At 42.4% G+C, this 24,419-nt stretch overlaps 1 protein-coding gene across 1 annotated transcript in view; it reads left to right on the forward strand.

Moving 5' to 3' along the window:
- The first annotated feature begins 14,430 nt into the window (after positions 1 to 14,430).
- The window catches only part of myt1lb (myelin transcription factor 1-like, b), a 100,091-nt gene continuing 90,102 nt past the window's right edge, over positions 14,431 to 24,419 (forward strand). The window contains exon 1 of the mRNA XM_030045121.1: positions 14,431 to 14,645. The gene's annotated coding sequence lies outside the window, so the exon portion shown is untranslated. The remainder of the gene's footprint in view (positions 14,646 to 24,419) is intronic.

Raw genomic sequence — 24,419 nt, forward strand, 5'->3', positions numbered from 1 at the left:
GTGTGTGTGTGTGTGTGTGCGTGTGCTTCTCTCCAGCCGCAAGATGCATTATTTACATCAGTGGTTAAAGTAGGACAGCCTGGCCTTCAAAGCTACCTCACTGAGAAGCCCTGCTCTCCTCTTCTCTCTCTCTCTCTCTCTCTCTCTCTCATTTTCTCAGCCCACTGTCTTGCGTCATTGCTCACATTTTTTTCTCTCATCTCTCTCTTTCACTCTCCTACAGTCTTGCTCATTCCCTCATCACTCTCCTTTGCTTGATTCATCTCTCTCTCCCTCTCACTCTCTCCATCACACACACACACACACACACACACACACACACACACACACACACACATACAGACACACACACTCTAGGCTGCTCTACATGAGTATGTTCTCTCCTCCCTCCTTCTCTCCTCCCACTCGTTCACCCCAATCTCCATCTCTCCCCTGCCCCTCACTCATTTTTATTACTGTCATAGGAGCCTCTCTCTCTCCCTCTCTCTCTCGCCCTTTCCCTCCCTCTCTGCCTCTCTTTCTCTCTCTGCGTTTATGAGCAGTGCTATATTGAGAGTGTCTGGCTGGCAGACACAGAGGAGAGGAGAGGGCGAGAGTGCATGATGAGGCCGGAGGAGAGAGATAGAGCTAGAGAGTGACGAAGAGACGGCGGGTAGAAGCTGATGTGAAAAACAAAGACAGAGCAAGAGAAAGAGCGGGGAGGACGAAATGTTGCGGTGGATCAAGAAAGCAAAGGAAAGAGAACATGAAGAGTTAGATAACAAGAGATACGGGGGGTGGACAAAAGAATGAAAACACTACAAGAAAACGTTAAACTGAAAATCATAAGTACAAGAGCAGTTTCACAGGTGAACCGTACTAAGTTGAATGCCTATTAGCACCAAGTATCAGCTTTTAAAAGGCGTCCGACCCTTGATACTTCTACATGATAGTTTTCAGAGAAATAATGAGGCACCTAACAGAGTACAAATCATCGACGCTTCAGCTGCAGTATCGGTCACAAAAACTACAACATGATTTAATGCGGGACACATAGGAAAGTGCAAGTGCAAATAGCAAAATGTATCCACAGTGCTACATGTGTTTCTTTACTTTTCAAAGTGCAGAACATGCCTGCCTATGTAATATGCTTATCTAGTATTAATGTAACACTCTCTGTATATGCAGCACGGCCATGTTTGGTGTCATTTTGAGTCACTGGGAATGTGTACATTTCTGAGGTGTTTCCCAAATTAGTAGTGCATACAATCCACAGGAGCATCTCTAATATGACCCAAAGGGCTGTTTCCTGAGTGAGCTAACCACTAAAAATAGTTGGATCAGGTCAAGAAAACGTTGTCGTTAAGATCAGGAAAAGGTCAGGGTTAAGCTTACCAAACATTAGCTCATGTATATAATCAGTGGAAGTTTGCTAATATTAGCTAGCTAAAACTGTTTTCTAGCTTGGATCTGAACCCGGGTTGGCTTATTGAAAGTTGTGTTGATTGACCTCTTTATGCAGACTTTGTCACTCCCTCAATACTCCATCACAGTTTGTTATTTATAGGACCACAACAGGTGGCTTCACTTTAAAACGCAGCTGTAGTCTATAGTCTGTACGATCTGTGGGCTAATTTTTTGCCAGAGGAAAGTCTCATGTGAAGGTATGGAGGCTATTCAGCAAGCTGAAACGCCCATGATGAATGTTCACACACTGGGACAATTACTTATCACCTTGACAAAACGCTTCACCACAGCCAGACAAGAGCCAGATCAGTGACACAAACATTCATTTTTAATTACAAATATTGTAATAATGTTACAGGATGGTTTCTTAATCTTTTTGCTCTGTATTCCTAACTTCATTATCTCCTTCATTTGTGTCATTGCTGCACAGACGATGTGTGGAGTGGATATAAGTATTTATCTATAAAATTTTACACAGGCATATATCTCTATGTGTTGGATTTATAGAATGCCCAACCTCTGATACTATTCAGGATTAGCATTAGATTGAACTTCACCGATTAGTTTCACTGGCAAAGGGAACAACTCTTTTAAAAGTGAAAATGAAAGTGCGAGTTGTGTTTCATACTGCGGTGTAACAGCAGGCTATAATATGGCATGTAGTGCCGTATTATAGCCTCTTTCCATATGAGTGATCTTGTATTCTGATTCTACTTTGTATTAAACAATAAGCACTAGTGTCATTGCAATTTCCAAGGATGCATACCCAGTGAATCACTGATCTTATATCAGCAATCTTTTTAAATGTTGCACAATGCAAAGTGCACTCAGAGTGTTCAGCTATTTGAAATACCTTTAGTAAACAGTGGTAAATGTAGACTGACGTTCTTTGTGGTACTCCCCCTGCATCTGATACTTGACATCATGTACGGCAAACAATGTATGTGATACAGAATAATTTTGTTAATTTTGGTCATTTAGCCTATCACCCGTCCTTGACCGATACAAGCAATATGAATAGAGGTCATAGCCAGGTCATCGAAAAATTTGAGGACTGGATCAAGGATGGGATGGGATCAATAAATCAAACACACCATTCCAAACACTCTGTGTATTTAGGCTACAAGGATTTGCACCATCATGCCACAGTCACAACAACCCGTAGATGTAAGGTTGCTTGTTGGCCTGCCACCCCTATTGTTGAAATCTAATTAAACATCAAATTAAACACCCAACTGCATTTGATATGAAACTGTCAGCTACAGCAAATGTTGGCATTTGGCACATATCTGGTGGGGTCTTAGACTCGTTTGTTGTGTTCTCCCGTGACTCGATTTGTGGCGGGAAGAGGCTGCCACAACAGGTGCTCTGCTTCGAATACTAGAGAGACGAACTGATCTGACTGGCTCAGTGGATTGGATTGTTTTCTCCTGCTCTGGTTTATGTACGACACTAGAAAAATCTACAAAAGTACAGCGATGAAATACTTGTACTTCATTACTTCCCACCTCTGAAAATCATGACAACATATGTCAAACACAGTAAATAGGAGTAGTGGTCACTATTTGAAGCCCACTGGCCAGGACGGGAGGCCAATCAACAGGATAGCTGCTAAACATAACAAAACTACAGCCTCAATAATTGCTGTAGAATTAAACAAACAGTTGTGGGACACAATCTCAATTAACTGTATATTGTGTGCTTCATAGTTAAGGAAGGGCTGCCATTCAGAAGCCACTTCAATTCAATTCAATTTTATCTGTATAGCATCAAATAAAAACAAAAGTTATCTTGAGGTGCTTTACAGGGACACAACAAATTTTGGCTCATAAACCATAAACCAAAATCTCCCCCATGAGCAACAGTGGCGAGGAAAAAAAAAAAAAAAAAAAAAAAAAAAAAAAACATTTAACAGGCAAAAACCTTGAGCAGAGCCCAGCTCTGGGTGGGCGACCATCTGCCTCAGCTGTTTGGGTTGGGAGAGAGAGAGAGAGACATGGAGAGAAAACGAGAGAGAGAGTAGGAGGACAGAGGAAAATGCAGAACATAGTACAATTCAAGTTCCTCATAGAGATGTATTGTAGTAATTAATTGTGATAAAAAAAAATTTAAATAATAAAATATTATTAATAATAATCATAATATGTTGTATTGTTGTTGCTGCTGTTACTGTAGTTATTATTTTTTATCATTATATTATTTTTATTATTATCATTTACTTCAGCATTGGTGATTTTCATGTTTTATCTGTTACAAGAGGCACAGGCTTGTAACAAAGAGAGGGAGACCACACAAAGTTTATCTTTAAAGGTTTTTATTCTGCCAATAACATAACTCAAACAATAGTCTAACCAACATGAGAGTCAGTCAGATCAGTAATGCAAGGAGTATGGGTGAGTGCATGTTGCATGTGTAGAGAAGAAAATTGTGTGCCCAGGGTGTGGCAGATCCCATCCTTGCAGGGGCCAATCAGGATCACAGTACTCCACCCACATTAGGCTTGCATAGGGAGCTAAACAAAACGCAGCCCTAGGGTCATCACATGGCAAATTAAAGACTTACATGGTCTTCTGTGGTGTGAGAAAGTTTGAGGACTTGAGCTTTTGAAAATCTTTCAAGACCCATTAGATAAAGTTAAAAATGTGTAGCTGTCAAGCAAAAAACAGACCTGAGTTCTTTAAAAGCTGACATTTTGAAGAGGCTGTCAACAGCAATCCTGAGTGTTAGTGTGAACCTGAGTCGTGCACATGCAAGGAGCATACAACTTGGACCCACGAGCAGCGTAAGAACAGCAATCTGGTTTGATGAGTCTTCTTTCACCCTTTTCTCACACATCTGCATGGATTAACATCTGGAGGAAGCCTAAGGATGCCTTCCACCTAGAATGTCTGTTGCCAACTGTTAAGCGTGGCGGATGGTGGATCTGTTAATGTTATAGGAAGCCATCTACTGGGAGTCGTTAGGTCTGATGATTGCTTTGCATGGTCGTATAACAACCAGGGTATGTGAAGTCATTTTACAGGGCCAGCTGCACCCTTGGTTGCTTTTGGTGTCCACAATGGTAATGTCTCCATATTCACTGCTAAAGAAATTCAAGAGTGGTTTCATGAACACCAGACTCCCTCCATGGCCTCATCAGTCACCAGATCTAAACATCTTTGAGCCTTGACGGTACATGGATCTCCACCTCCTGTCACCCTCAAAGAAGTGGAAGCTTTCTGGCTTAAAGAAAGGTCCAACATGCCAACACGCACAGTTTAGGACTTGAATGACAGCAGTTCAAGGAGGCCTGAAGTTGTTCTGACAGCAATTAAAAGTAGCGGTACAGGAAAAGTAAGGGCATAGTGAAGTGCAGTCTGGGCAATAGAGTAACTGTACAGCGTGTCCGCCTTGAACAGGCGTGTGTTGAAGCAATGGAAAGGGAAAGCACTCAACCATATGTGACTGAGCAGCCGGTCAATAAAGAGAAGAGACAACGTAAAATAAAATCCCAGAGGTCAGGTTTGTGGAGATGAAAAAAAAAAAAACAATCACCCCTCCTTTGACGAATCTCCAATTGTTCCTATTTTTTTTTTCTTGGATTATTCCTCTCTTTCCCATTTCTGAGTAATGAAAGTTCAGTTCCCCACCCTGGCCCATACTTGGGTGATAATCACTGTTTTCATCAGGACCAGTGTTGCTGAGGCTTGAGATGAAATAATGGAGCAAATAAATCAGCTCTGTAATTAGGCAAACTGTGCTGTGAAAAGGATCGGAGCTCAAGTGCTCTCCGCAACAAACGGCCTCATTTTCCGTATGCCTTAAAATCCACCGAAATTCACAGATTCAACAATAATTCTTGAAGGAGGACTCGTGCTTCGTAATGGCACAATAACTTTTGACCACTGCACTAAGTGATAATAGCAGTACATTAGAGTAAATGTATGTATAAGCTGCTGCCGCATCAATTGTATAAGTTTAAAGTAAAAGAGTAAAGAGTTTTATTGCTCTTGTCAAACCCTGGTTTCCAATTAGAAAGTGGCGCACGAAGTTGAAACGAGCCGAATAACTGGTGTGTAGAAGCACAGCAGGCTAGAGCAGAGTCCCATCTGCACTCATGAATAGGAGCTGATCTAGCTGCCGTATCGCTGGCATTTTTCAATTTTCCTTCCTTGTGTGGCTATTAAGCTCAGTAATCATTCTGTTTGTAATCAGTCCGTTTCATTTTCAGTTGACTCAGTGATCAGCATATACAGTTCAGTGGCCACATGGAGCGTTGTTTCATTCACATGTCACATCCCGGAATGCAACTGCAACGACTCCACCTCTTCCCCCATGTCCAAGCTGCCTGGAGCAAATGTGGATGTTGGGACATTTTCGACTGCAGGACCAGGTTGTGTGTAGACTCTTACTGTGAAGTCAAGCAACACACACCAATACTAGACTTCCTGTTGCTTTAAGCTGGTCTGAAGTCTGTGCGCCCCACTGAGAGTCCACAAAACTTTCTGAGAGACTTCACCCCCCGTGCCCTATCCCATCATGGTACGTTTTGATTCACAGGACTGACAACCTTATTATGCGGCGCACTTATTATTGATATTACGCCGCAGAGGCGCGGTTGCCATGGTCACCAAGCGAGAGACATTTAATTTTCTCTCCTCCATCATCATTATCTATGGGGCCATCTGTTGTGGAAAATGAATTCAGCCTCATTTGCATGACTGATAAGCACATTCTTTATCTGTCCCACAGAAGGTCATATGCCATGGATTTGGGGACTGGAGAGAGAGGGAGAGAGAGAGAGAGAGAGAGAGAGAGAGAGAGAGAGAAGTGATGCGTGATCTTCCTTATATGAATGAGGTAAATGGTGTGTATGTGTATATTTGAGTGTGTATCAGTGCTTGTATGTGTGCATGTGTCTGCATAATGCATGTGCATGTAATGTTTATGTATGGCCTTGTGTTTATATCAATGCCATGCCTTTGTTCCCATGTGAGTGCTTTTGAATTTACGAACTCTCTCTCTCTCTCTCTCTCTCTCTCTCTCTCTCGCTCTGTGTGTGTGTGTGTGTGTGTGTGTGTGTGTGTGTGTATGCAACTCTACGTGTGCTTGTATCAGTCAGCATGTATGTATGAGTGCGTGCATGTTTTTGCCTACCAAAATTGTTGCATGCAATAATGGTGTGTGTGTGTGTGTGTGTGTGTGTGTGTGTGTGTGTGTGTGTGTGTGAATGCATTACATTTGCCCAAATCTTTGTGTGCATGTTTGTGTTAGTGTGTTTATCCCCTGGAGCCAGTATTGTGTGTGTGTGTGTGTGTGTGTGTGTGTGTGTGTGTGTGTGTGTGTGTGTGTGTGTGTGTGTATGTGCACGCGCGTGTGCAGGTAAAGTGGCTCCCTAAGGGTTTGTGTGTGCTCTAGTCTTTCATGTCTGGCACATTTGTCATCCCATCCCAGAGACACAAGTCTCTCTCTCTCTCTCTCTCTCTCTCTCTCTCCCTCTCAAACACACACACACACACACACACATAAGTAGGCTAAAGCTTGTTATTCCTTCTCTCTCTTTCTTACTCCCAATGCGCTGGCAATGCAACCTCTCCCTCCTCCTGCACCTCTCCCCCTCCTCTCCCTTAAGTTATCACTCTTCTTCTCCCCAACCCCTCCGCCTCCCCTCCCTTCCACCTCAGTCCCACAGAACAACAAGCCTTCACCCTCTCCCATACTATCATCTCTACTCCCAAAACACAACAGTTCTCCTTCTCCTCCTCCTCCTCCTCCTTCTCCTCTTCCTCCTCCTCCAGCTCCTCGGCTCTCTCTTTCTACAACCCCCGATACCTGGAACCTCAAAAACATCCCTCCCCCTTGTGCTTCCTCCATCCATCCCGTGGCACTGGGCTGCCCTTCATCTCTCTTTCTGTATTTATTCATTCATTCATTCTTTTATTTCGCCCCCTCTCTCTGCTCTGGCAGGAAGTGGTGTTGTTGCTGTGAATGAGGGTCTGCAGTGTGAGCCTGACGGTACTGACAAGCTCACCTTTACACCTTCCCACATACGATATGATATGGACGGTATATCAACATATGATAATGTGTTTTTCATTGTGTGTGTTTATGTGTGTCTGCATAATACATGTGCATGTCATGGTTATGGATTGGGTCTTGTTTATTTCTATGACATTTGTTGGGGAGTGCATTTGTGAGTTCCATGGCTGTGCACACGCAAAGCACGCCTGCTCCCGCATACCTTTGCATTGAATATTTGTGAGCTGGTAGCACACATTTCTTCAGATGTGTGTGTCTGTGTGTGTGCATTCACAATGGCATGCACATCCATTATGTTTTCTGAATTAAACCCGGTGTAAAGGCGCTTTAGATTGAATTTCGTGTTAGAATTTTGTGTTGTTGTAGTTGTTGTTGTTGTCTGTACAGTATCTTGTAGGGTTTACTGCAGGAGGGTATGTGCCTGTGTTATGTGTGTATGTGTGTTTTCCTCCTCCAACCAACAGCAAATCAAGCCAGTTCTTTTATGCAAATGTTCATTCTGGAGGGTCAGCTCATGTCATATTAATGGCTCACACATATGTGCACTTAGCGTCAGTAATAGATTATAACAGTTTTAGCACTTAAACACATTCAAAGTGACACTTTGAAACTTTGTGACAGCACACTACAAACAATCAGCTTTAAAATGACTAAAAGATTTTAATTGTAGGTGTAGCTCTTAATAGCAGTTATCAGAAAGTCATTCTGTCCATCACACCATGTGGATGAGTGCTGAATGAAATTTATTGCCAACTTTTCTTCAGGAGAATTGCCTGAAACGACAACTTGTAACTTTATTCACTTTTCTCAGTCATTCTACATTTTTCTTAGGCTTAATTTGATTTGTTGTCATCAGTATGTTCAGTAGATGGATGAAATTGATTCATTTATACATATGCCACCTATTTGTAGGGTAAATCCAGCAAGTTTAATTCATTTACACTATCAATTAATACCCTTAGAGTGGAGCATGTTTAATAAAGTTTAATAAGATTTGACACCGAAATTATCACATCAAACTGAAATGGCTTTAGTTGTCTAAAACAATGGTTTTCAAACTTTTTTCAATAATGAACCCCATGTGAAAGATTTTCTCAGCCAAGTTCCTCCTGACCAGTGCAAAAAAAAAAAAAAAAAAAAAAAAAAATATATATATATACCCTCCTGCAGGGTTTACTGCAGGAGGGTATGTGCCTGTGTTATGTGTGTATGTGTGTTTTCCTCCTCCAACCAACAGCAAATCAAGCCAGTTCTTTTATGCAAATGTTCATTCTGGAGGGTCAGCTCATGTCATATTAATGGCTCACACATATGTGCACTTAGCGTCAGTAATAGATTATAACAGTTTTAGCACTTAAACACATTCAAAGTGACACTTTGAAACTTTGTGACAGCACACTACAAACAATCAGCTTTAAAATGACTAAAAGATTTTAATTGTAGGTGTAGCTCTTAATAGCAGTTATCAGAAAGTCATTCTGTCTATATATATATATATATATATATATATATATATCTCGTCAGTGTCTGAAACAATAACTGAGGATGTTTTCTTCACACAAAAACATGTTGGGTTATTTTCATACCCACATCCCCGTCTGAGGCTGTTGGGTTACAGGTTGGGTGGGCTTGACCCAACACTGGGTTAAAAATACTGACCCAACACAACAGGTTGGAGATGTGACCTGAGATCAAGGCTCATTGTTCAGACGGTGACCTGAGCTGACCTCCAGCCCTCTTTGCTCCACCATGTAACAGGAAACAGTAAGACATTAAATGTAATATAATTTCACTGTTAACATGAACTTAGCTTAGTTAGTTTGCTGACAACAAACTAACTGTTCGTGTCAGCTAGCGAGTGTGACCTATGTATAGCTATATGTATAAATAGCAATAAATAACTTTAGCTCACATTAGCTAATGCTAGTTTATGCTTACGGTTAGCACATACCAAGCTATAAATAGTTTGTGTTAGCTAGTATCAGCTAAAATGAGCTATTTATAGCTGATAGTGTTTTTAGCACAGGCTATTAATAAATATTTACAGCTGTTTACAGCTATAGATACGTTGACACACTGTGCTAACTGTTAGTGTCATGCTAACAGCTGGAAAAGAGTGGCTGTGACATCATCGCTTGTTTCATCATTTCATAACAATTTGTTTTCTTCAGCTCATTCATTAATGCAGACGTTGATCAGAATGAAATCAGTCATTTTAACCCAAGTGAAATTGATAACCCAGAATTTGGATAATATTTTTCAACCAAATTTTTGGTAACTTTGACTCAACAATATAATAATTTTCACCCATTTGTGTGTAGAAAACATAACCCATCATGTTGGGTCAAACCCACAACCCAAGCCTGCTGGTTCATAATAACCCAATACCAGGCTCTTTTTGACCCAGTGTTGGGTTACCAAAATAATTACCAAAATAGTTACCATAATAATAAATAACCCAAACTGGGTTTTTATAATCTAGCAATTTTTTGAGCCTCTGTTTTTGCTTCTTTTTCTCTCCTTTCTCCTTGTTTTCAGATGTATTGCTGCTGTATTTCAACCCCTAATCCATTTCCTGGATTTTTTTTTTTTTTTTTTTTTTGTCTCAACTTCCTGGCAAACAAATGTCCTCACTCGTCAAGCGCTGTAGCAGATCTAAACCACAAACGCACACATTTTTTTAATAACATTTATTTATTTATTTATTTGTTTGTTTGTTTGTTTGTTTGTTTGTTTGTTTATAAATCTCCCGTACCCCCTGTAGTACTCCAACATACCCCTAGGGGTACGCGTACACCCATTTGTGAACCACGGGTCTGACAGGCCCCCAAACTTTATCATGTCAGGGACAACATCTCTGCTACAGCTGTAAGTTAACAGTACAGATGAACGCTGCATAGCAGATTCTTAAGTAACTGAAAAAATAAAGTACTCCTCATTTTGGGCAGCAGTTTTAGTCTGAAATGCATGATTTTGCCATTATAATGAAATATTCTTCTTAAAATAAAATTTCACAAATGAATGAAAATAATTCCTTATCAACAAAAAAGAAAATAGAAAGAGAGATTTTGAGTATCCTTCCCTTTTTCATTGCTAAATGTACTGTAGGCACGTGTGTTTATCAGACTTACAGTAAGCTGTAGTTCTCACATTTAATTGCGGCTTATTCATTGATTAGACTCATTTAGGTATAGGCTAATGGTTAATGCTCTTTGTACTAATGATAGATCCCAGTTTGCCTATTTGATCACCTGTACGCGCGCGCGCGCGCGCGCGCGCACACACACACACACACACACACACACACACACACACACACACACACACACACACACTCCACCTAAGCTAGGCAATTTAATTTTATATGCAGTGAAGTGCCAAGTAAGTACAATCATGCTTTTCCCGCTTTTTTTTTTTTTTTTTAAAAATGTTAAGCGGTTTGAAAACTTTATACTACTGAATGAATTGGATTTTTTTTTTTTTTTTTATGTTGTACGTGCTACATTTGCCGTCGTATTTATTCTGCTCTCCGGTCTCCCGTGTGTGAGAATAGCCTATCTCAGGCTATTTCTGTGCACTTCCGCCTCTCCCGCTCTCTCTCTCTCTCTCTCTCTCTCTCTCTCTCTCTCTCTCTCCCTTTCTCTCTCTCTCTCTCTCTCCTTGTCTTCATCTCTTCCTCCCTCTGGCCACCTTCGGGTGACGCGGCTGACGTAGGCGAGTCCTGCCTCCTTCTTTCTTTTTTTCCCTCCCTGTCAGTCTCTGTCCGTGTTCAGCACCGGGAGCTGTCCGCCGCTCCGACCGCCAGGTTCCGCACCGTCTCCCCCTCTGTCCCATCGGGGCTGCCATAGCTGTAACGTGGCCAGCCGTTGCCTAGTAACCGGTACAGTAATGCCACCAGTCCTCCCAGTAACTGTAACGGTTTGCTGCTGCGGAGAGTAAGTTATCACTAACTTCATATCAAGTTAATGCCAGTTAACTGTCCTCCATAACTATGTTTGGTGGGGGAAAGAAATCATATTTAATAACATATGTATTTTCATAACTATGAAAATACTATTTTAATATTACCAGCTAGTGTTCATTTTTTATCAATTAAAAACAGAAGATTAATTGATCATAGCTAGTACCTATCACCCACAATCATGTCCTGTAGTGGCTTTTTGCTTTGGTAAAATTAGATAACATACATTTGTAATTAAATTTAAAAAAAAAAAAAAAAAAAAAAGAGAGAATGAAGGAGTTGAATATTGTTTTTAGGCCAAGCAATATAGCACTTAAAGAATAATTAAGAAAACAAACTGCTTCTTTGCAGCCCAGAGCAACCTTTAAGTAGTTGTAATGGTGACATTAATTGGTAGTAAATATTGGGCAGTCATGTATGTCTGTTTATTGGGTATTTACAACAGCTTAAATTAGGCCTGGCCAATCAGAGGTCAGGATGGATCCATCCTGTGAGGGACTGTCCACATTATCCAACCAGTTTGTTTTTTTCCTTGAGATTTTAAGGTTGATGTTCCAGCATTACAGCAGGAAGGGGAGATTCCAAGACATTTTCATATCTCTTGTTTTCAGTCATTCATCCATAATAAATAAACTGCTTAAACATTCATTTCCAGATAGTATACTTATTATGTGTAATGATTCCTCATCAAAGTACCAGGGCACTCCTTCTTTGTGCACATATCTCCCTTTTGTTTATTTGTTTAAGAATGTGGAGTAAATTAATTGTGCTTGATTGGCATTAACATAGCCAAATAAGAATTTGAAATTGCTAATATTGAACGCCCCGAGGGCACGCGTGTCCCAATCCACCGGAGTACTTATCATGCCTCCCTCAACTGCCTGGCAGCATTGTTGGAGAGAGCGATGCTTGTTGGTTCTGCAAAATACTGCTCTATGGCATTTGATTTGTTTACTGTTATGGGGAAGATCAAAACAATGTGCCTCATATAAATGTATACTGGACTGGAAGAGGAAAACATAGGCCTAGGACTTTGAATATTCTCCTGAATATTTATGTAGAATCATGAATTTATTTGAATATGTTAGTTGTCATCTCTGTCATACGAGCATATGAAAACTAAAGTCCCCAATACTCTGCTCTGCCTATAGGGTTGCTGCTGCATTTACAGCCAACTGAGGCAACTCATTCAAACTCTACAACACTGGTAGAAAATGAATGAATTAGCACCTCTGTCCAGTAAGAAATGAATCTAATTTATAATCTAATTATGATGATGTCTCAGGGATCAAATTAGCATTCCCCGCGTTTGCATATCTGGGTAAATATGCAAATCACCATGTTGTTATTCCCATTTTCATTCACACAAGAGTGCCTATGAATGTCACCCTCGTTATGGCTAGAGCATGATTATATTGTAAATATTGTCTCCTGTTTGGGAGCGATGCGTTACCAGCGCTCGTCACACAGCACATGGCTACAACTAGGCTGTTTCAATAGTCATTCATCTTCTGTGCTCTTAATTCTGGTGCTCAGCCAGCCTCAGAGCCTGGAATGGGGAGGAGAGAAAAAGCCTTAATTAACAGCGAGCCAGAGATCAGCCAGTGACTTCCTTTAAGTTAGCATCCTGTGTTTCTCCCAGCTCTCTCTGAGCGAAGCCGGGCCAAATAATGTGCGCTGAACTGGGGGGTGGGGGGAGCTCATTTCAGCATTGCTTGGGTACAAATTTGTGTCTCTCACATTCTAAATAAATGCCCTGCACATGTTCCACATGGCTCGCTATCATCCCCCACATCCGTCCACTATTCTCCCTCTCCTTCCCTTCCCTCCCTCTTTCCATCTCTACCCGGGGCCCGTGGGAAGAACTGACTCTGGGAGCAGACAGTCTGCAGCCCTGAATAAATGTATAAGAGGGAGAAGAGGAGGGGGGGCACATTAGCAGGCAGAGAGAGAGCAAGAGAGAGAGAGAGAACATTTTCAGTGTTGGAGGACATACATGCACCATGTACTGAGACAGCAAGATAGATAGATAGATAGATAGATAGATAGATAGATAGATAGATAGATAGATGGGACAGAGGGAAAACCAGTTCAGCCTATAGGACTGAAAAAAGAGAAAGATTTTTTTAGCTTCCCTCAACCCTCTCTCCTTCTCCTCTCAGCACACACATACACACACATGCTCACACACACTCCCTCCCTCTCTCCTTGAGACACACACATACACACACATACACACGCACGTACACACACACACAGGCACGACTGCTTTAGGGTATACCAGTCGGCTCTGGCAGTCCTCTCCTTTGTTGTTTTTGCTATTCGTTAGCCTCGGCGGCAGCTCGGCGTGCGCCTCTATCGCTGGGGTGGGTGCGCGTGTGGTTGTGTGTGTGTGTGTGGAGTCTGCGAGGCGGTGTGTGAAAGAAGGATGCCAGCAGCAGTACCTGGGTAAGTCAGCTCCCTCCTTCCTTCCTTCCTTCCTTCCTTCTTCCCCTTTCTTTCTTTCTTCCTTCCTCTCACTGTCTCCCTCCTTCTTTCTTTGTCTTTCTCTCAGTCTTTTCCTCCTTTCTGCTCTGCAGTCTCTCCATCTCGCTAGGGATGCTCGCCTCTCTCCACCTACCGTGCACATCCGCTGTGTGCAGCTCTCCTCTCTCTCTCTCTCTCTCTCTCTCTCTCCCTCTCCCACTCTCTCTCTCTCTATCTCTCCTCTTTTTCAGCTCTCTCTCTCTATGCATCCTCCCTCCCTCGGTGTCTTTCTCTGTCTGCGTTACACTGTCTCCTCTCGGCTGTGCTCTCGCCATCCCTGCTTCCCTTGCCTGCTTCCTCCGCTCTCTCTCTCTCTCTCTCCCTCTGTCTCTCTCACTCTCCCTCTCTCTCTCACTCTCTCCCTCGGCTGCGCCTCATTGGTGTGTCCTGATTCCCTTTTTCCATTAGGCTCCAGGCCCATTGGTCGCCTGCCTTCCAACCATTATCTCTACTCCTCCACCCCTCTGTCATCCTCTCTCTCTTCGCTCTCCCTCCTTCCCTCATTCCCAGTCGTCTCTCAAGTCGTAAAAATGATTTGCATGCAGGAGGAGAGCAGAACTTTGCAGTGAGCACAGCAAGTGAATTGGGAAAGAGTAAGGGAGAGAAGTAAAAGGAAGGCTGTGAAAAAGAGGAGAGGAAGCGCATTGTGGAGAGCAGGAGGAAAAGTTTAAAGAGAAGACCGCAGTTGTGATTGGTAGGTAACTTACTGCATCTAATCTAATGTTTTGATTTCCACTGATTAAAAAATTATATTTGGTGCTGTAATCTTCAGTCTTGGAGAAAAAGCATATTTGAAATAGAGTAGAATGGCTAAACAGAGGTTTCTAGTTTTAATCATGAAGGCAGATTGATGAATTATTAGTCATAATCCTGCAAAATTTGCCTCTTACTTTAATTGCTGTGGTGTTGTGCATTGTTCAGATAGAACTAATCCTGTTGATTTTGTAGCATTGTCGCAGTGACTTGAATGAGAAAAAGTAGCAGCCGGCCAAGATGATATGCTTAGTTTATTATTGTTCCAGTCGTTTTGCACTGGGATGCCTGATATTGTCGTGTTTCTAATATGTTGCTTTTTGCTCTCCACGTTGTTTTCCTTGCTGAATTCTATGAATCTGTGTGCAAATATTATGACCGCAACTGAAATGGAAAGAGATCAAGGAGTTTTTTTTATGTCAGTGCCAAAGCAGCGTGGATTTAGAAGCAGCACTCTAATAAGAAACTTCCATTTAAAACTTTGTTCATAAGTTTTGTGCTGCGAGATGTTGTGTTGCACTGCTAAAGCTATTTTGGAAAATAAGGTGGCTCTCGGAAGGAACAGCTGATCAATATACAGAATTTATACGGGCTGTATCAATAGTGATATTACAATTATTATTTAAAATGTGAGGCAATCACTTTATTCAGCATCTTGTTTGTGTTCCTAGTAAAAATATTGTGCCTTTTCCTGTAAAATGAACCCTGAAGAGCTTTTATCCATTGCAAAAATCAGTCTGTCACATTGGGCAATGTGTGATATTTGCTGTCACTCTGAAATCTGGAAGGTAACAAGGACACTATTTGGTATCCAGGGAAGGCAGGTGTAGGTGCTGTGACTGCCAGAAAACAATTAGAAGTGGTGAGAATAGAGAGAGGCGAGACGCAGGGGAGAGAAGGACAGGATTTGAAGTTGGAAGAGAGTTGAGGTGCCCAACTTCAACTCTTTGTTTGAATCGCAAATATACACAATCGCACAAGCACGCACATGCACACGCGTGTCCCTCTGGGCTGTATTTCATCCCACTCACATTATTTTCTGGTATGCATGCGAGACAAGCGATTGCAGATGTTATTGTATGTGTGTCTCGGTGTGTGTGTGCTCCCGTGGGTGGCGTACACACTTGCAGCAGAAGGCAGATGCGCTTCAACATGTTTCTTTCTGTCAAGACAAACAAAGCTCTGATACAAAGTGAGCTACTTCTGTCTACTCTCCCTCACCCAAAGTGTGTCAAAATGAATGTTACTCGTGTCTGCAAGCGATGGAGACAATATTTCCTGACATCTGGCGTTGCTGTGAGTGATTATAACAGCCATGTCCCCATGCCAAGAAAACAAACTGTGTGGGCATAGCAAAGGTCAATATTCTCCTCCCTAATTCCAGGTTGGGGTTTGGGTAAGATCCTCAAACATGTATTTTACAATCGTCTTAATCACCATACACTAAATCAACTTTCGTACCTGGAGATTACTTTTATAGATTCAGCAGTCTTGTACTTCTGTGAAACAATTAGTAGGCGTAGAAGCTCATGAATCGCCGCAACCAGCGCTTCTTTCTCCACACCTTATATTCAGTTTGAGGCTATAATATTTTGTGCCACAGTTCCTGTCACACAATAAGAGCAGTGCCCTCTTGCATTAGTGCAGCTCTCTGTAATGTCATGTATTTTACAGAGGGCTGTGTTCGGTGAACGGAGGCGGCCGGGACAAGCTGACTGGCTGGCTTGGCATGAGGTGAAGCCATGTTCTTTGGGATGTTCCTTTAGCTGGAAGAGGGGAGGAAATGTCTTGCTTGTTAGGAGCCCAGCGTGTTGGTTGGTGTGCTGAAAGAGAGACTGTGTGACTGTGTGTGTGTGTGTGAGTGTGTGTGCCACCGCGGTGCCTGATGTGCTTTACCGAGCGAGCCGAGGACAGGGAGACAGCCGAATGTGATTAAATTATAGAGGGAAAGCACGCTACCCGGGTCTCGGTGAGACCAACATCGCGGGAACCCCCCACCCCACCCCCCTCCCATCTCTCTTTCTCTCTTGCGCTCTCTCTCTCTCTCCAGTATGAAAGTAAAGAACCCAGCCCCACATAATCACAACAGTCTAGCCAGAGCTGGAGGGGAAAGGAAATTGGGTGCTGATGGGATTTCTGAATATGGACTGTATGGCCATAAGAATTGCCCTGATACACTGTACTTGGCCACTGTGCAGAGCGACAGCTAGTCCTAGCCGCTGTTTCTAGTTGAACAATCACCATAACATCGGATTTTCCTTTGTTTTTTTTTTATTGTTCTAATTTATCTCAGCAATAGCATTCCTGGTTAGATACAGTGAAATGGTCTAAAAAACAAACTGAAGAAACTCTCTGCTGATTTTTTTTTTTTTTACTGTCTCCACAGACTATTAAAAAAAACATTTTAATGTGCCTGTGTGTGGTTTTGCAAAGTTGAATATGCACAACCGCAGACTGAGTGTTATGGGTGGGTGGGTGGGGTGTGCGTCTTCTGTCCAGGCTTGCGTGGGAGATGTACTGTATGTCCCTTATTCCCGAGCAGCCTAATGAATGAGCAGCAAAAGGCCTCCTGGGGATTCCCTGCGTGCAACCGGAGGGGAGGCCATAGCAGCCACACACTCGTATTAACCTCTAATGTTGAGTAGCTGGGTCACACATCCACACGCTATGCTTGGCATGTCTGAGCCATGCTGCACTGTAGCATGACTCTGCACTCATGCTAGCTTCTCTGTGTGACCTGCTGTTGTGGAGAGTCACAGTTTGCTTTTAAAAATATATGATTAATTTTTTTTTTTTTTTTTTCATTTTCACTTTTATGCATGTATGTGCATATTAGTTTAATTAGTAAAGGAATATTTATTCATATCTGTTATTAATTCTGCACCAATGAGTTGTATTATTAAAATGTAAACAAATGTGACCAAAAATATTGCGACAAATGGACTAAGTTAATCAGTGGAAATTGAAAGTCTCTTTTCAAATACTATAATGTAAATTAGTCTTGGGTGAATTTATAATGGCAGGGTGTAGTGTCTCTGTTATTTATTCTGCTTCACCTTAGTAGCCATCTCAGACTGTGATGATAATGCAAACTAAAAATCGAAATATTTGGCACATAATTCTCTGAGAATAAATAAACCTTGATGATTGTGTTAAATAATTTTAAAACTTGCCTCATAGTGTGACTAATTTTCTTACAACAGTACAGTGGTTTATGTGCCTTACAATGACAGTAAGGGAAACGCTGCACGTCACATGATAGTAAAGTATGCTTTTCTGCTCAAAAGACAGGTTTCATAGATGTAACATCACTTTTTTTATTGCTTTCATACGAATTGTAACAATGTAAACTGAGTTCTGCATATATATATACATATACTGAGCACAGGCTGTTTTACCCTCCTCATCCCTGTACAGAAGTAAAACCTGTGGCCAGCTGTAGCCTGTGCTGTACTGTATGTCCCTCCCTGTAGAGCATGCTAACCCCAGCTACACCCTGGGAGCCTATCTCCCCAGCACAGGAGCGGATCACACTCTCTCCCTGCGGTGAAGGCTAAAACAGGCTTACAGGCCGGCCTCCTTACACAACCTGCCCTTGACACAGGCTACGGTGCACCCACAGAAACACCGGCTTGCAGTATTTTCGCCCGCAACCCGGAGGCTGTCTGCTTTGTATCCTTACGGTGAATCATAGAATGACATACATCGATTAGGCTGCAGCTGGGATTAATTTAAACATTTCCACCCACACCTTCGTTTTTATTTGTGTGTAGTTAATTTTTTCACTTCCTAGCTTGAACAAAGGCCGCAATGATCCGCCTGCGCTTGAATTGTGAGCGTGTACCCGGGTGAACCAGCGTTAAGATACCATAGGGAATCAATGTGTTCTTCCAATCAGTCTCAATGACGCGGTCAGGCTAGGATGGAGAGGGGATTGATCTATAGGAGCAGACATAATGTCAATACTGACGTCTGCTCAATGTGAGATGTAGCTGCTCTCGTGTCCTTCACACATGCATTCTTGCCACTTGCACTGCTGCAGGCTATTAATTATGGCCCGGACTTTGCTCAAATCCAAATTCACAGTCTGTTGCAGCAACTGGAAAACTTCACTTTGATTATTCTGTAACTAAAATAGTAAGGGTCTTGAAAGATACAAGCTAAATGCTGCACTCTGATATTAGCAGTACTACTCATGATTCAGTTCAAAAGTTATATAATTACCCCCTTGGGAGAACTCATTCTTGACAGTATCCAGAAATCATAGTATTCTATCATTTCTTTCTTTACAATTGCAAAATTTGTAGCTGCATCCCCTCTAATTGGGATAACAGACTTACCTCTCCTGTGTATGATCAGGGAAACCAACCAGTGTTTATGTGACATTTTCTTGTCATTATTTTACATGATGAAATCAAAACAGTGGGAATTCTTCACCCTGAGAAAGTTAACCTTATGGTCATTTCTTAGCTAAACCAGCTTGACAGGAAGATGACTACCAGTAATTAACAAGAAAATAAATCAAGTAATGGAGTAAGGATATAATTTTTGGATAACTCAGCGTCAATCATATTTAGAGGGATGATGAATGATATTACTGAGTAAAACGTTGCCACCAAACCCTGGTTGTTAGTGATAAAAGGTGCTGGGAGGAAATTTCACCGTGGGCATCCCTTGATTCCACGACAGTGGTTTCCTCAGAGACGGAGCGGGCGCCCCCCCGCACACACCTCCGTGCCTTTCCTGGGGGAAAACATGATCTATCTCCTGGCGGGCAGGCCAATTAAAAACCAATCAGGCTGCTTGGAGTGCGCGGGTAATGGGAAAGCCACGGCGGTGGAGGAAGTGGGGCTGATTAATGGACACTTTCACCTTGTGGCATAACAGCCTCCCACAGGCATCCATCACCCCAGGGGACAACTCTCACCTACACCCCAAGCCCAGCACCCATCCACCACTGTCAGGCATATTGTAAGTTGCAAATGTCTGTGGGTGTCTTGATGATGGGCATAAAGTGCCAGAATAGGTTAGCATTTACCTTATGATAGCCTGCTTGACCTGTTGAGATTATTTGTTGTTAGGTAGCTTACCGACTTGTAGTGGTTGATCATTATAGCTTTTTCCATGTAAAAGACAAGCTGGTCAGCCATGCTGGAAATGGAGTGATTTAATAGTCCTAATAATATCAATAGTTAAACTGCAGCCCTCGTGTTGTTTACAGCCTTTGGAGCTGATGCTGCTCCCTCTTTTTGTTGTTTTGCCAGGTAAAAGCTGGACTGTCTCGCAGGGCTCAGGCACATTTTCAGCAGTACAGACAAGGCGCTCTTCCTAAGGAGGAGTGGAAAGTCTGTTTGTGTCTTTCCCTCCGGTGCCATTGTAAGGCAGCATGCATTCAAAAAGAAAAGTATTAAACGGTGTGAGGGAGGTTCGTTCCATTTCAGGAGCTGCTGTGACCTACTTCACACAGCCAGGCAGCTAGCTGTAAATAAGGATTTTCATAACCTGGTTTGGCCTTTTCCCATTAGAGGCACAACTGCGCCTTGAAGAATATTACAAAGAGCACAGGAGCAGCCGTTTAGAGTGCTGCTACGATATCATCAAAGTAGTGACCTTGAGACTGCCTGTGTTGTTGTCATGCGATTACAATTAGCATTACCACTAAATTTAGTATGAACCGTGGCGAGTGCAGGTAAACCACCATATTAAGGGGCGGTACACAAGCAGGCAAATCAGTCCTTTGTGCCCCCCTCTAAGCCGTACCTACGGTAATGTTTTCCATATACAGTCCCCTGGTAAACTACCTACACACACCTTTTGAGAGGGAGAAATCATTCAGAAATGTTAATTCTAGCTAGCTTAGTGAACTAGGGCTCCATGTGGCTGTAGCTGGAATGTAGTAATCTAGAAACCTGAGATGGAGATCTCCTGTGGAATGTGCTTAACCTTAGAGCGTCAATTTTGATTGGTTACCACATATGCCAAGTGATGCTAGGCAGTGTCACTAAGCTATTCAGCTGCCTGTTGCACAACAATGTGGTGAACATAAATGTCGATGTCCATTCAGACCAAATAGCAGACACTAAAACACCTTGGTCCTGTTTTGAAAACAGAGCAGGATGCCCATGTTACTTCTAAAAAGATTTGTGAGGTGCCATTTATTTTCAAGCCCACATAAACTTTTACAAAATGAATCAGCTGTAACGTTCGCACCTGTTGACATTTTCTCTCTCTTGACAATGACAAGATGAATCAGAAACCAAATGCTCCAACAACACCCGCCTCCTCCATAGTGACGCAATTGCTGTAGGCAACATCAAGGAGAGCCCCCAGATTCTTTGGGTCAGTGAGTCAAAGAGTCTTGTTAAGACCAGACAAAATCCAAACAATGTTTTATTTGGTTTTTTTGTTTTTTAACCGTTCTTGTTGGATGTCTCTAGTATCCCAAGCTATGTCCTGCTGTCATAACCAAAAAGTAGCAGAAGCCAGGGAAACGGCAAAGAGAGAAGGAATGAAAGAAACAAAGAAAGAAAAAGGGTTGGAAAAAAAAGTAATCGCTGCTCTGCTAAGCCAGTCTAGGGGGAAAGTGGTGTGATATTGGAAAATGATTACAAAACAGGCATCCATTATTCAACAGGGCGATCAGGGAGGGCACAATCTTCTTATTTATGCCGGCTCTTTAAATCAGATTTGTCGGTTTTGATCACTGTAAAATCTCCCAGTCACACGCCGGCAATATTGGGCGAATATTACACTGTCTAATGGGTAATTGATGACGGCATGTGACACCGGTCGAGACGAATGGACGGCCTACAAGGGGAGGAAAGGGGGGTTGGAGGTGTGACGAGAAAAGATGACTAGTGTTCCATGTAGCAGGCATATTACAGAACATGCTCTCCTCATGTAGGCTACTGTAAGTCCTCATTCCATGGAGACATTATTGTGCAGTACAGTGAATGAATATTCAACTACAGTACAGTGCACTAATGCTGACTAAAGATCAGTATTTGTTTCAATAAGTACTTACTTGGTACTCAATGTAGTTACTGAATTTAATGTTATTATTATAGACGGTCCATGGAAATTACAAATAATTGCAGCTGATGCACGAGTTTGTGCAGGTTTGTGTTTGTATGAGGGCATGTGAGTGAATGTGTGTTTTTATGCATGCGTGTGTGTGGGTGTGTGTGTGTCATGGGCTGGGGCCTATGCTGGGGCGTTGGGAGGCAGGCAGGCAGACATGATGTGCTCTGAGTCGCAGCGTCTCTGTGAGGGTGGCCTGACCTCTGCCTTCAGCTCCGCTTCACAGGACAGCAGCAAATGAGAGGTGTCATCGCATGACAGCAGCACAACCCCTCTTTAGGACTGACGGCTCACCGAACGCGGACACACACACACACACACACGCAGTCATACACACACATAATCCAATGTGAATGCGTGCAGGCACATGGGGACACATGCATATAAAGATGAAAATTTAGTAAAATGCCTGCAAGGGTTGCAACAATATGCAGACGTAGACGTATATGCGGAAGATGAGGCAGACAGAGACGAGCTATCACATAAACACACACACGCGGATCAAGTCCAGATCGATAGCGTTGTTTTGTGGACATACAGCTTTTGTCTGGCCAATAACAATTTGGATCCAATTTTGAGCATTTAAAGCATATGGCTCACTTTGACCGGCTCAGAAAATCAAACTGAGATGCAGAAAGGATTGTGTCAGACAACAATTCAAGCGCACTTATTTTTGATTAGGCTCCTTTTTAATGGGTGTCAAAATAGTTCTTTGAATTGGAAAGGCCATTTTTGTTTAGAAAGTCGTGTCTTTGTGTTGGGTGGATTTGAGTTGAATCGATCACTTTATTTTTAAGCCCAGTTTTTGGGGAGCTTCGTTGCAGCGTGACATTTTGTCAAAGAAATTCATTTATTGGTAAAGCCATCACATACAGGTAAAAGAATGCAATCTCAGTGCCTCGATAAGATGATTTTGTTTGTCTGAGACAGAACAGTTAACTTCAAGGGTTTTAAGGAGAAGCAGAATGAGATTTGAAGACTGCTAATTCACAATGAAATGTCATTTTAAGAGGTTTTTGTTTCCTTAATTTATATATAATTTAATACCATTAATAGTTCTGAGAGATTTCATTTTAATGGGCTGTGAATTACATGCTAAGTAGGTGATAATTAGCAAGTAACGTATTAAAAATTTCTTAATTATTCCCCAGATTACAAAAGCATTCACCTCAAAATGTATTGGAATCCAAAACTTTTACTGTGTCACCAAACTCATTCTGAACATTGCAAATGATCAGGCTCCACATGCAAAGACAGTCTGAAGAAATTACATGATTACTGGCAGTCCTTGTTTAATTTTTGTGATTTGAAATACTCATCTAGAATGAGTTTGGTGACACAGTAAAAGTAAATGTTGTAAATGATATAAATTAACTTTTGTAATGTATAATTTCAAAGAACATGTTACTACTAATTATCGCCTATGCAGCATGAAATTCATGGCCCACTAAAATTAACTTTTACAGACAATGTCAGTGTTAGCTACATTACGTTGTTTGTATTTCTTTATGCACATGGCTTATGAGTCTATGGAAGTGCATATGGGTGTGTGTGTGTGTGTGTGTGTGTGTGTGTGTGTGTGTGTGTGTGTGTGCTAGAGGACAGAGGCAGAGCTCCTCAAACTAGGGCATATCCACCTGCCACCTGGAGGCCTCCTCAGACACGTCCCCCAGAAACCGCTGACAAGGCATCTCTAGGTCCTCCTGCTCACCACCACACACACACCCCCACCACCACAACACACACACACACACACACACACACACACACAAACACACACACGCACTGCTCTCTACGCTCTGTGTCTCCTCATGTACCCTCTCTCTGGCTGTCCTCCCTCTGCTCCCTCTGTCATTTCCTTTATCTTCCTCTCTCTCTCTCTCTCTCTCTCTCTCTCTCTCTGCTCATGTAAGCAGCCCCACCCCACTCGACCTGTCTAGCCGTCCTCTGTCTCCTCCTTCCTTCCCCTGTCTGTGTCCCTGACTCTTGCTGCTTTTCTGTTTCCTCTGTGCCCTCCCCTGTCTAACCTTTTCCTCTGCCACTGACTGCATTACATTCTTCTGTCTCTTTGTTATCCCAATCTCCATATAACCGGAGTCTCCCGATCCTGGTGGGTGATTACTGTACTTCAGGGGTAGGCGGGGGTCGGGGCAAGTTTTCCCTTCACTTCTTCACCTCTGTTCGGCGGCTAACAAGGGGGATGTATCACATATTTACTGTTAACAAGGGGGGGGATGCCATCTTTTCTCATTCCCCCTCTCCAATTGCCCCCCACAGTCCCATGCATAATAAATCAGACCCTCTGTTGGCATCAGTCTCTGCATACAGACAAGAAAGTAGTCGGTGTGATCTGCAACAAAATGTAAGAAAAAAAATCCGAAGCTGTGCTCTCAAAGCCGGATTTTCGTTTCCCTGCCATTGCTGCAATGTATTCAGGTCATTGCCGGGTCTCTGTTAAAACGCTTCTTTGCTTTGCCGGTGTTAAGCTCCTGCATCTTGTTCATTTTAGTCAAAACTGTGTACCCCATGCCCTGAATAAATAGCGCTACACGTTTTAGTTCTTTAGTCTTAGCCCTCGCCGCCGCTCGCTTCCCGAAAGAAGCCGCTGCCCTGCTCGTGTAAGTGACCTAATTTT

The sequence above is a fragment of the Myripristis murdjan genome, chromosome 22 (assembly GCF_902150065.1).
Source record: "Myripristis murdjan chromosome 22, fMyrMur1.1, whole genome shotgun sequence".
NCBI classification, from domain to species: Eukaryota; Metazoa; Chordata; class Actinopteri; order Holocentriformes; family Holocentridae; genus Myripristis; species Myripristis murdjan.